Source organism: Pseudoliparis swirei, chromosome 6, assembly GCF_029220125.1.
Source record: "Pseudoliparis swirei isolate HS2019 ecotype Mariana Trench chromosome 6, NWPU_hadal_v1, whole genome shotgun sequence".
Classification (NCBI taxonomy): Eukaryota; Metazoa; Chordata; class Actinopteri; order Perciformes; family Liparidae; genus Pseudoliparis; species Pseudoliparis swirei.
In genome coordinates, this window is record NC_079393.1 from 25199507 (window position 1) to 25212164 (window position 12658).

At 44.5% G+C, this 12658-nt stretch overlaps 1 protein-coding gene across 1 annotated transcript in view; it reads right to left on the minus strand.

The window, feature by feature from the left end:
- Window positions 1-12301, minus strand: part of tead1a (TEA domain family member 1a) — a 36002-nt gene extending 23701 nt beyond the window's left edge. Inside the window, exon 1 of the mRNA XM_056417480.1 lies at window positions 12217-12301. The gene's annotated coding sequence lies outside the window, so the exon portion shown is untranslated. The remainder of the gene's footprint in view (window positions 1-12216) is intronic.
- Between the last annotated feature and the right edge of the window lie 357 nt (window positions 12302-12658).

A 12658-nucleotide genomic window follows, 5' to 3' on the forward strand; every position in this document is an offset into this window, starting at 1 on the left:
ACAAAATATAAACTGAAGAAGCTTGCCAGCTGCCTACAATTCTTCTAAAATCCCCACAGTAAACAGCAAGGTTGGCGTAGCAGACACCACACTTGCACACTGACATATGCACGCACACACACACACACACACACACACACACAATTACAGTGCCAGCTCCTTGGGCGAACACATGTCATTTTGCCTGCTCCTCTACTGTTCACACTTCCCATGCACTGTCCCTTGCCACAGCCTGCACACGCCTGCAGTGTGAAGTGTATGTCAGTGTGTGTGTGTATCTGGCTAATTTTAACACAATTACACTTCACAGTGTGCACACACATGCAACTGAAGCCTGTAAAGCAGCGGGCAACATTTGGACACATTTGAACCCCGTCCATTTGTAAACACCTGTGGCAAAAGAAAAAGAGCTTCCGTTAACTCACACTCGTGAGCAGTGAGTCCTGATCAAAATCTGCTGTTCTTTTTGGGGAGTTTGTCCTTAGGTCCTCTCTTCACGCTTTATTCTTTTCCCCCTCATTTCCGTTTCCTCTCCAGTGTACTCCCCCCCCCCCCCCCTTACAACCACCTCTTCCCTCCAGCACTTAACGACCCAAACAAGGATCCATTCATCCAGCGGGGCCGTGCGGTTGAGCCCCAGTGGCAAGTTGTGTTTCCCTTGGGAAAACTGTGTGCTAGAAGTTAACTTGGTGGAAATATATGATCAGAACATCCACTGAAACCTTTTCACACCCCTCCTGCTGTCTATTAGCACATCAGTAACGTGTCACCAAAACGGGGCTAAATAGACAACTTCCATTTACCTTTGGTGGTCAGAGGGCGAGTAGAGGTCGAGGACACTTCAACATGAGCGGGGTTTGGTTTCAATTCTCAAGTGCAATGCCTTCACTGAGTTTTTCTGAAGTGTACGGTCGCCCTCGATGCTGTTCGTTAGCCTAGCTTTGCTTTTATATTCTAATCGAGACTGTTGGAAACTGATTTCTTTGTGAAGCACTTTCTAAATAAAAAGGGAGTTCAGATCTAGCTGACTGCTTGTATTAATTGAAGAAAAAGGATATGAATCATTGATGGGTGAATCGTAAGTGAAACATGCTTTTTGTGGGAAAAGCCCTATAAAAAGGGCGGGAACCTGGAAGTGAGCGTAAAAAGTATTTTCCTCCAGGAAGCTGGACAACCTGTAGGAAAAACAACCGGGACACCCAGAATCCGCTTGTTGTGAAGCAACTTGTGCCAACCACACCATGCAAATGTTTTTTTTAAACGAACGCTGCTGCTGCTTGTGTGGATGTTCGCAAACGATCCAGGTAGAGAAATTCTCCACAATGCAGCCAATCAATCAGCGAGCTGAGATCACACTCAAATGAGCTGGAGCCTGCCGCACCAACTGTTAGTCAGTTCCCACTTTGTGAGTTCAAAAGTTCAAAGCTGAATATTCATGAAGTAACCTTCAATAGAAAATAACTTTTTCCATCATATTCGGTGAAACTGTCAACCATATCCTGACAGCGGTGCATGAGGTTCTTCTGCCTCCTTTCAGCGCTCTGGATTGCATTTGCAAGATTCCACCACGCCGACAAAGGAAAACAGCCAATCAGATCCAGGGAATCTCTCACGCAGCTGTCAAGAAGTTTTTCCCGAAAACAACACAAACTACTTACTCAAAAGCTTCCGCGTTACAAAATATCATTGCTCAAATATGTACACCGATACCAGCATGAGATTTGCTTTCGCTCCGTGTTTGGTCTCCACCACGTCTGGTCTCGCACTTTCAGTACCGTTGGGTTTTTAGGAGCCTTTTCTCTATAAAGAAAATATAATAATAAATAATAAAACAACGCTATAAAAGTCTTTGGAAAGTCTTGGAAAATCTAAACGATGAGTTGAAAAAAGCTTTTGAAAAAATTAAAAGCTCTTTAGAGCTGAAGGACACGCAGGGTAAGGGTGATGATTCTACGTAGCGAGCGTCCCCCCTTAACCGCCCTCACAGTCACTTGATGTACTGCCGTCATAAAAATATTGATTACAGCAGCCTTAAGTAGTAACGCTGCCACCTGAAATATCAAACCACCAGCAGCTAGCGGCGACTTACAATTTAGAGAATGACTTCACACACAAACTCTGCGATTGGATTAATGACTTCTGATCATTTCATTTTTGAACTAGAATGGGCACTCGGTAGAGCGCATACCTTCGCATATCACAAGATTGGGCATTGAATTATGAACATTTTGGCATTAGTTGCATGCCAATTGGACACAAATGTATCGTGCTATGGTAAAAAAAAGAGTTTGACCTTTCCATGACCTTGACCTTGACCTTTGACCCGATTGATCCCAAAATCTAATCAAATGGTCCCCGGATAATAACCAATCATCCCACCAAATTTCATGCGATTCAAGAACATTTTGACCTGTTCATGACCTTTGACCTTTGACCTTTGACCCGATCGATCCCAAAATCTCATCAACTGGTCCCCGGATAATAAACAATCATCCCACCAAATTTCATGCGATTCGGTTCAATACTTTTTGAGTTTTGCGAATAACACGCATACAAATAAATAAATAAATACACGGCGATCAAAACATAACCTTCCGGCATTTTCAATGCGAAGGTAATTATGCACCCCAGGACTGCGGTGACTTTTAGCTGCCTATTGCAGAGGGAAAGGTTTCACGGTCAGCAGAAAAATCCCGCCGAGGCTCAGGAGATACGAGCGCGAAGCCAGAGGGAGGTGGTGGGGGGGCAGCAGATGGACGCCAGAGAGAGACATTAGTCACAGAACAATCAACTCTGACTGGACGACTCCTCTGCACCCTGGGTGCCCCCACCTCTCTCTCTCTGTCACCAGGCAGGCCTGGGCCTACTTCAGCCAGGGGAGAGCAGGCTTCGTGGTGTCAGTGCCAGCCCTCAGAGGAGAGCGCACACAAACACGTACGCGCGCACACACACACACGGGTGGGGGTGGGGGGGCACACAGCCCTGCAGCTGCCTTGGACTCTCGCGCTCTCCCCTCTGTGTCGCCCTTTCTTCCTCCTTCGCTCCTGTCGCACTCGCGAGGCTTTAGAGCCACGTGCCAACTACACGGATGTGACTGTGAGCACGGCCCTCGGCCGCCATGTTCCAGAAAACGGGGCCCAGTGAGGTTGTAATGAAATGTAATGCGAGAGATGTGTACGAGTGCCTGCATCAGCAGAGGGGTTTTAAGTTTGTGTGTGTGTGTATGTGTGTTTGTGTGTGTGTGTGTGTGTGTGTCAGCAGGGGGTCCTGTTGGTAGACAAGTTGAATGCGTTATCACATGCTAGTCAGTTCCTTTCACTCACTCCTCTGTTGGACCACTCAACGGCATCTGTTTTAACTGCTTCCAACATACACACACACACACACACATACGCACACACACGAGCGCAGGTTTGATAAAAGAGGATTTTCTCATAATCCTCAAAGCAAACATGGTTCCACTTTTAAGTGTGTTGCCATGTTCTAATGTTCCCTTCCAGCTCCCCCCCAAAAAATACAATTATTCAGTGTCTGAGGTGATATTTTGTTGTTTATTTATGTGCTTTTATTTTCATCAAGGACATTTATTTATTTTCCCGGCGTGTGGAAATGCGACCAAAGTGTTCGATTCCTCAACAGGTTCAGGGGGTGCTTCATTCATCTCCCCTCAAAGCCTCGGCAGCAGACGCCTCATTTGCACCTCATGTTATTCAAACACTTATTTTTTTTGGACAGATCTGACTGTCTGTCCCTGGGCGTCGCGCTGGTCACTATGGGAACAAAATCGAAAACAGACACCTCTTTCTCTTATTGTGTCAATATGTGCAGCATCACGAAGAAGGCAACTTAGTTTGAATGTGAATTGCTATTTTCTGCATGGTTACTCCGCGTGGAGTTGTGCATTCTGCTCCGTCTGCTTCTGAAAAAAAAGGATGAAAGCGTTTCTGTGCTGCGATCAATGGGATTAATCGCCCGGGAAGAGGTGGTCGGTAGTCCGGCCTACACAGACGCACTTTTTATCATAAACATGAGATGGGTGACCTTATTGATGTCATCTCACATCCAAATCACAAACTGTTCGAAAGGCATGGATATAGCAGCTGTGACATGACAAATTGGGCTCAGGTTTATAGTTATACTTTATATATAAATATTAGGTGTATTTATATTCATACATGCATGACAATATATCTTCAATATTTTTTCTCTTGATATCTTATTAGTTGATACAAAATTAAAAAATCCCCAAATGCCTCAAGAGTTGACGACATGGTGTTTTTCGCACATTAATTTTCTCACCAAAATGTATCACCAAATGGCCTGAGAAACCCACTGAGCCCTTCACACAAAACGTGAAAAAAACCTGCACCTTTTCACGTCATTTTTCTGCTGGAAATCTTCTTGTTGAAGCATCATTCATCACTCACATCTTCTGCAATTCTGGAGCAAATGTAAAAAGCTGTATGCAGCTCGTTTGGCATCAGCATATCAACTGAATCCAATATGTCTACTTATGACACACTCACATAAGAAACCTGTAGGCAATCCACAGACTGCCGATAAGATTAAGGCGTAGTCATCTCTGTCGCCATCTTGGCTTTTTTTGCAACCAATGTAGGAATGAGGTAGATATGCTGTTGACTTCTCTAGTAGCGGCGGAGACCTGTCAATCACAGTAAGCCCGCCCTAAAGCATTCCCTGCTTTATGGTTGGTTTGAGGGTAAATTGATCATATTTTACTCAATGCTGTATTGAAGAAGACTTGAAAACTAGAGATTAAGACCGTAAACATACGACGTCACCAAGGAGAGAAAGAAAATGCTATCAACTGTGTGACAAATTTCCCCAACAGGATATGCGATCAACGGGAAACTTTCTATCGCGTAAAGTTACTTTCAAAGCCCCAGTTTGGTTCAAAGTTGTGTTTGTCATGAATATTATTGAACCTGGAAGGTGGTTTTCAGCTATATGATCACACACATACTTATTGTGTCTCCTTTTCCACCGAAGACTTTAACAATCAGTCCTGCACTCCATTAGTCGTGACTTTTGTCTTGCCGCTGACGCATTCCCTCTTTATTATTCAGATGGTCACGAATTCAATTCATCCATTACGGATGAATTCATCTTTCACAATGCCAGAATGGAGAAAAAGAAAATTCAGAATATTTTCTATGAAAGTCTGGAGACGGTTTGATTAGTTCTGACCTGATTTTGTTTGTGAAAGAAAAGAAAAGAAAAACAAAGGCGGATATTCATCATATTTTCCCAAATGGGAAAGCAGCGCAGCTTCTTTTATTCTCCTGCCACGCTGATGATGCACTCGAGGAAGGACGGCGAGAAAAAGGGGAGAGGGTAGGACTTGCTCTATGAGAGTGGCGAGGAGGCAGAGCTTCTCGTTACTTCGACCCATCTCCTCTTACCATTTATGCACACACATGGTAATTGGTCGCAGATTGCACGCTGATACAGTGGAGTGCTTATTTCCTCCTCGGAGATGTGTGGCAGTAGGCTTAGCTTTTGCGGCTCTCTTATCTGCGCTCTCTGTTGCTCCTCTTCCACCAGTGTTTTTTTGTTTGTTGCTGAGTCACACTGAGCCATTATGTAGCCTCTTCCTGGTGTGGGAGGGGGAGAGGAATGGGGGGGGGGGTAGACCATCACACGTACATGCAGACGGGAGACCGATATCCTCCACCAGTCGTCAGATAGGCCTGGGGAGGTTGCAGCAATACCAACACCATTTAATAAGTGTGAACTCGGGCGCATTGTGCCAGAGAGAGAAACCACGTGTGAGTGTGTGCGTGTGTGTGTGTGTGTGTGTGTGTGTGTGTGTGTGCGTTATTATTTGAGACTCAAGGAGAGGAGCGCTGTCTGTTTCCGTGAATGTGAAAAGGGAGTACGGTGAACTCCGTCCACCCGCTACAATTACAGCTAATCTCCAGCCAATGTATACTCTGCTCTCCATTTTAACACACACACACACACCACACACTCACACAAAAAGTGAATTAGCCCCTGAACTGCGTTTTCCATCTGTGGTCCATTAAGACGCGAGTATTGCTTTATTAGACCGATGCCGGTTAGGAGGCAGAGAGTGCGGCGGCCGCGCTGCCCATGCTGATGTGCAGTGGCTTATTTAAGTTTATAACGTGGCTCTGTAACAGCTCCAGTTCATCCTGTTTTTTACTAGTTGTGATCAAATATCTCAAGGCCTACAGGCTAGTCAGATTATCAAAGCCTCTTTAAATTGAGGTGAAACCAAAAGTGAAAGCAGGATTTGGGATATTGTAATATGGTGTGAGGGTTTTCTTTTTACAGTGCATTACATACATTACAGTGCATGTAATTTTTTCAGAACTTTCCAACCGTTCTATTATTTTGCTTTACCATTATAAATGCCATATCTAATGGTTATTTGTAAAAAATATAATTTTGTCGAAGAACCAACCAACCATACATTATTTTTGCAATGTCGAGAGGTAGAGGCTACATTACATTTTCTCCATATCGCCCAGTCATGCTATGGTAGGCCATCACTGAACAGCCAGCATTGCGGGACTACACACGCACACATTGGCAAGAATTACGATTCAATATATTGCGTTAGTGTAAGCAAGCTTATATATTACCATTTTTTCAAATCTGCTTTTAAGAAAACTGTCATAGTATAAAGAACACACCACCGTTTTGTTATGCTATCAGAACAGTACGATCTGCCCACGAATCTTATGTTATACACCTTGACTATTAGTCAAAAATCAATAGTGTTTTTCAATTGATACAGTCTCACTTAGACATACTCAAGTGCATTGATACATTCCCCTGACATTTACAAGGGTTAGGCCTGCAAGAGGTGTGTTTTTTAAACGTTGCCTTTCCTGCGGTGCTGTGCCCAGGCTTATTGTCTTTAGCAATGTTGCCTTGTTTCTAGATCTTAGCAATTACCTTCATGAGAGCTCTAATTCTATTGTTGCCTAAATGAGGTCCGAGGGGGTCAAGGCCTCGGTCACACTTCAGTACACATACGGACAGCTGCCGACTTGCATGCAGGCAGCGGACGATCGCACGCTTTTACACTAATCCGACAATCGCTAATTATTAGAAAAACACAAAGTGTCACACAAAAGTTTGGCTGCGCAGTCAGGTGAACAAACGTCTTCAATTTGGGCTGAAAATAAATATTCTCAAACAAAAATGGGTATTTTGGTATTAGTTATGAAGGACTCAACTGTAATTGTGCGAGAATGACCAATGGAAGGTGGATGGTGTGAATGTGTTCTGTTGTCATTCACATGCACTAACAGAATAGAAAGGACAAAAGAAAAAGAGAGATTTACCAGGAAATTACGGGCTGTGGGGGGAAAAGAAGCCGTTCCCTTTGCATCATCATCGACACAGAGCGTGGCGATGTTATCAGGGAGCTACAGAACCAATGATAGCGAGTATCAGCAGAAAGAAAAGAAAATACGGGGTCTTAAGCACAACGGCGGGGGAAACAGTACCAGAGAGCAGAGTGAGCTGTTTATTGTGTCAACTCCTCCAACCGGGAAAGGAAGTCGTGCTAGTGGAAATCTAGACTTCCAGCTCGCTTCCTGCCCGAGGACAGGAAACGTGACGTAGGTTTAGGCTTCCCGGTGACGGGTTTGCTGCTGTGCACCATCGATCTACTTGTTGCTATAATCCAGAAAAGACTGAGATTATGTCTCCTATAAAAAACTGTTCCCATACAATTAAACTGCATTCTCAATTCTGTTTTGAGGGAAACATATTTTCCTCCGTATTTCAGTCGCAGTTTCAAATACATAGTATTTTTGCCAAAATAAAACTTGGCAACAAAATGTCTTTGTTGGGTTTAGTTCACCACATTATTTAAGGCATGAACCAACATTAACTTTTGGTTTCACATGGGAAACTATAAGCACAACTATAAACACCCCAGTTTTCCGAAACTCCCATCATCAGAAAAATATGCCCGATTGGCCCGAAAGCCCCTTTTTCCAGATCTTCTTATCCCAAAAAAGAAACCCATGTTGTTCTGAAGGCCCATTTCTCTGTAAATATAAGATGTTGGAACGTCCCTTTTTTGTCCTCCAGTTGAAGGCATAGACTATACTCTTCCACTAATTAGTCGTTGCTTTCATTGGTTAGGTATAGAGTAAGAATATCAGAGTAAGCCAACCGGTGGCAGAGATTGCTAGTAAGAATGGTAGAAAGGAATGTTGCTAGTAGGAATGGTAGAAAGGAATGTTGCTAGTAGTAATGGAAAAAAGAATGTTGCTAGTAGTTATGCTTGAAAGAAATGTTGCTAATAGGAATGCTAGAAAGGAATGTTGCTAGTAGGAATGCTAGAAAGGAATGTTGCTATTAGGAATGGTAGAAAGGAATATTGCTAGTAGGAATGCTAGAAAGGAATGTTGCTATTAGGAATGGTAGAAAGGAATATTGCTAGTAGGAATGTTGCTAGTAGAAGTGGTAGAAACGTAGAGATGAATATTGATAGTAGGAATGGTAGAAAGGTAGAAAGGAATGTTGCTAGTAGGAATGCTAGAAAGGAATGTTGCTATTAGGAATGGTAGAAAGGAATATTGCAAGTAGGAATAGTAGAGGGGAATATGGCTAGTAGGAATGGAAGAAAAGAATGTTGCTAGTAGGAATGTTGCTCCAATTTTGTTTTTAAATAATAATTAGCCATGTGGCAGATTTTTTTTTTTCGGACCAATGGGCCCTAAAGAAAAAAACGTTTTAAAGCATGCTCATTTACAATATCATCAATCTACTGAGGCCAACGTCTCTTTTGATCTTAGCCTTTTGAGCGCAGTTTAACAGAAGCTATTGGGATGGCGAACAGCGTTTAAATCACTCAGCACTTGGGTAAACGGCCCTTTTTTAATCTAACTTTGTGCAACGGAAACATCCTCGTGGCGCAGAGAAACTAAAGTGGCACGAGGCAGGGCTTTTTCATCTTTTCGGTGGATGCCGCATTTTTCCAACCACCTGTACGGTAATGATGTTCTCACCATCGACAAAGTAAGCTAACGATAACATATCGTGGATTGCAAGAAACAAATTGACTCAGATATTAATGAGGTAAAACAATTAAAACATTTTTAAAAAGATACATTTTGAGTTGTATTTTTCTGAAGGGGTGGGGGGGGACAGACAGACTGACTGAAGACGAGACGGGCGAGCCAGCACAAGCTCCCCTCTAGCCCACCCCACCCTGGAGGGTGCCTATTGTTCCCCCCATCCCCTAAACAAAGCCTAACCCTCCCCATCGGTCCACCCCCCCCCCCCCCCAAAACCCAACCCTCCCTCCCCATCGCTCCACTGCACCCCGACATAGCATTGTTGCTCTAATCAACCCGGCTCCGCTCCCTAAATTTCATTACATACGAGCTCAAGCTTTCCCTTCTCCTTTTTGAACTCTTTTGACTTCTTATTTATATATATTAATCTCTGTCACGTGCTAAACACCACTCAGTTCAAGGTGAATGCAGACAAATCTGCACATTTATGAGCAACAAAAAGAAATTGCATGATTTTAAAAAAAAGGGACATGAGGCAATGTAGACAAGAGGTGTGGAAAAAAAGACAGGAAATTGAAACAGGCCTCGCTGGGGACACTGGAGGAGTTGGTTTAATTAGCATCAGAAAGGAAATTGTATTGCGTTATTTTGTTTTTTTAAAGAGAAAATTAGTAGTAGTCTCCAGCACACTGGATCACCTGTTGATTTGTCCAGAATATTTAGAACAAACAAACAGAATGGGACTTCATCTGGATGTCACAAGACATTGTTTCATGCCCCCCCCCCCCCCCTTAAGGGAGTACGCCTCCTAATCCCAGGACTTCCATAGAAATCTGTGTACTGGATTTTTGTGCACTCCGCTCCCCCGGTCAGAAATGAGACGACAGATGAAACGGAACAAGGAGGAGCAGCAGCTCTTCCGTACCGTAACATCATTGGCGAGGAACGTGAACACACACACACACACTAACATGCACACTTACACAGCAGTTGTGTGGCCAAAGCACACAGAGGCCATATGGTGCGTCCTCATCCGCCGACGCCTGTTGCTGCCTCAACAATAGGCCTGCCTGGCCTCGACAGCGAAAGGCAAACACGCAAACACACACACACACACACACACGAACACACCCCAACTGGTCGTTAGTCAGCCAGCCTGCGTTGCTTAGGCTCCGAACAAACTCCTGAATTTGCATTCTGCGCCTCCCTTCGTCCTCCTCCCCTCTCTCTCTCTCTCTCTCTCTCACTTACACCCCCCCCCCCCCCCCCCCGGTCTCTACAGGTGCACGGAGCACTCAAAACAGATGTCAACGGTCTGGATGGAGAGGGGGGGAGAGGGGAGGGTGGTGGAGGGACGATGTGAGGCTGTTTGCCTAGAGTGACTGACAAAGCTTTGTACACTCGCAGGCCGAGACACAGCAAAGACAATGACACACAAATACACACACACACACACACACACTTCCTTCCTGTTTACACCCTCAGGACGTCCAGATTTACACCTTCTTTTTTTTTACCGGAGCAAATGGAAAGAACGAGACGTGCAGAGATTTTAAACATAAGTTGCTTTAAAAAATGTGAAATAACCATAATTTTTCAGGAGTGACATCATAGTTGTTGTTCCTCCACGACACACTCATCAATATTTCACACAGATGCCAGCTGCCCACAGACACAACACACAGACCAAACGGCAATTACATAAACACATCATCTTTCTTTATAAAGGAAGAATACGAGGGAAACTCATAAACTACTTACTAAAATTGAAGACTTTTCTTCTGATTTGCTCTCCCTAAATACTTAAAAGTTGTTTTTTAATCTCAGACTGACCGTTTGGTAGCAGCGATGGACCTGAAATCAGTCAAGACAATTAATCAGCAACCGTATTTGTTCGTTTGAATCAGTTTTTGTATTTAATTTTTTGAAGCAAATAAATAAAAATAAAGACCCCTTCTCAAAGCTCAAGATGTAAGAGTTCTGGAACGCCGACTGAAAGGAAAGGAACACTTTGCTTTGAACTCAGCAATTATTATATTAAGGTAAATAAAATAATAATATATATTTTTTAAATATATACATTTTAAATCATTTGGATAGTAATAATATTCAGAGAATTTACTAAATGAGTCTGGTTGTTTTTCTTCTTTAAAAACCTCCGGTCATCAATTACGTCAATTCATATCCTCCATTTAATTCATATCCTCCATCTCTCCGTGGCCTTCTGTTCCAGGACTCTTTCTACAATAATTACATCGTCTGCATCACCACAGATCTCTGGCTATTAAAAATGGGACGAGAGCAGTCCTTTGAATCGATATTTAAAAAGGAAGTACACAACACGACTATATAGGACACATAAGCACATTATAGGGTATTACTGTGGGGGGTGGAGGGGTAAAGAAGCTGATGTTACCTCTTACCGTTGGGGTCCGAACCCCAAATCAATCAACTCGAACGTCTGCAGTGAAATATTTAGGCTTATTTTATTATTTTTAATAATTAATATGATCATGTTTCTCTAAGATCAACAGGAGGATGGGGGGGGGGGGGGGGCGCAGTTGGCAGCCTGTGCGATCGTGTTCTCATTGTAACGTCCGCTGGGTAAACACTGTTTCTGCGTGCGCGTTATCAGCCTCCGGCCTGTTCCCTATGACACGCCTGCATGTCTGTGTGTCTGTGTGTGTGTGTGCGTGTGCGCGTGAGAGAGAGAGAAAAAAGAGAAAAGCCCCGCCGATGCAACAAGTCTCTCCGAGCTTTGTTAAGCCGCCTCCACGGCAGCGCAGCCGCGACAATGTTTCACCAACATCAACAACACGCGCGCGCGCGTCTCTTTTTCGCGGTACATGTAGCAGGTCAGTCGGTCCGTGAACGCAACTCTGATGGAGGAACTACCCCGGCAGCGCGTGTTTTAAGTGTACAAGAGGAGAAAGAAGAAGTGATTGTTTCTGGTGTCGGGAGGAGGACGAGGAGGGAGGGCAGTACAACTGTAGAGAAAGCGACATCCCCCTTGCTCTGAAAGCTCGCGCGGCGAAACATAAAAAAGGAGCTTGTCTTGTTTAACGGTTAGAAGTGCGTGTCGGTTTCAGAACATCAATTCGGCGTGCTTTTTAAAGCAACAACGAGAAACGTCCACGCGCGGAGTAACGTAAAGGTGTGTGGGGTGAGGAGATCCTCCTCGAGAACTTACCTCGATTCATCCGCCTCTTTATGGATTAATTCCCACACTTTTCCACGGATCGGGGTCTCTTAAGGCATTGCGGGGGGGGGGGGGGGGGGAAGCCGCTCACGTCAACTCCAGGGGTCTCCCCTCGCCGCGTCGGGGGAGGAAATCGGAAGGCGCCGTAGTGCGTAAAGCGCGCAGAGTCTCTCCCGAAGGATGCGAAATATGCGCGGAATGGGAGCAGGAATGAAATGAACGCGGGCGGTGGACTGAGTTGAACGGGGCGGGGTGAGAGGGACCCGCGTCACCCTGGATGGATGGAGTGGAGTGAGGGATGGGAGGTTGGGTGGGTGGGTGGGACGGGTGGGTTGGGGAGAGGAGAGGAATAAAAAATAAAAAAAAGGAGAAAAAAAAGAGAGCGCGAGGGGGAAGGGGCCGAACTGTATGGGCTGCGGTCGACAACAAAAGA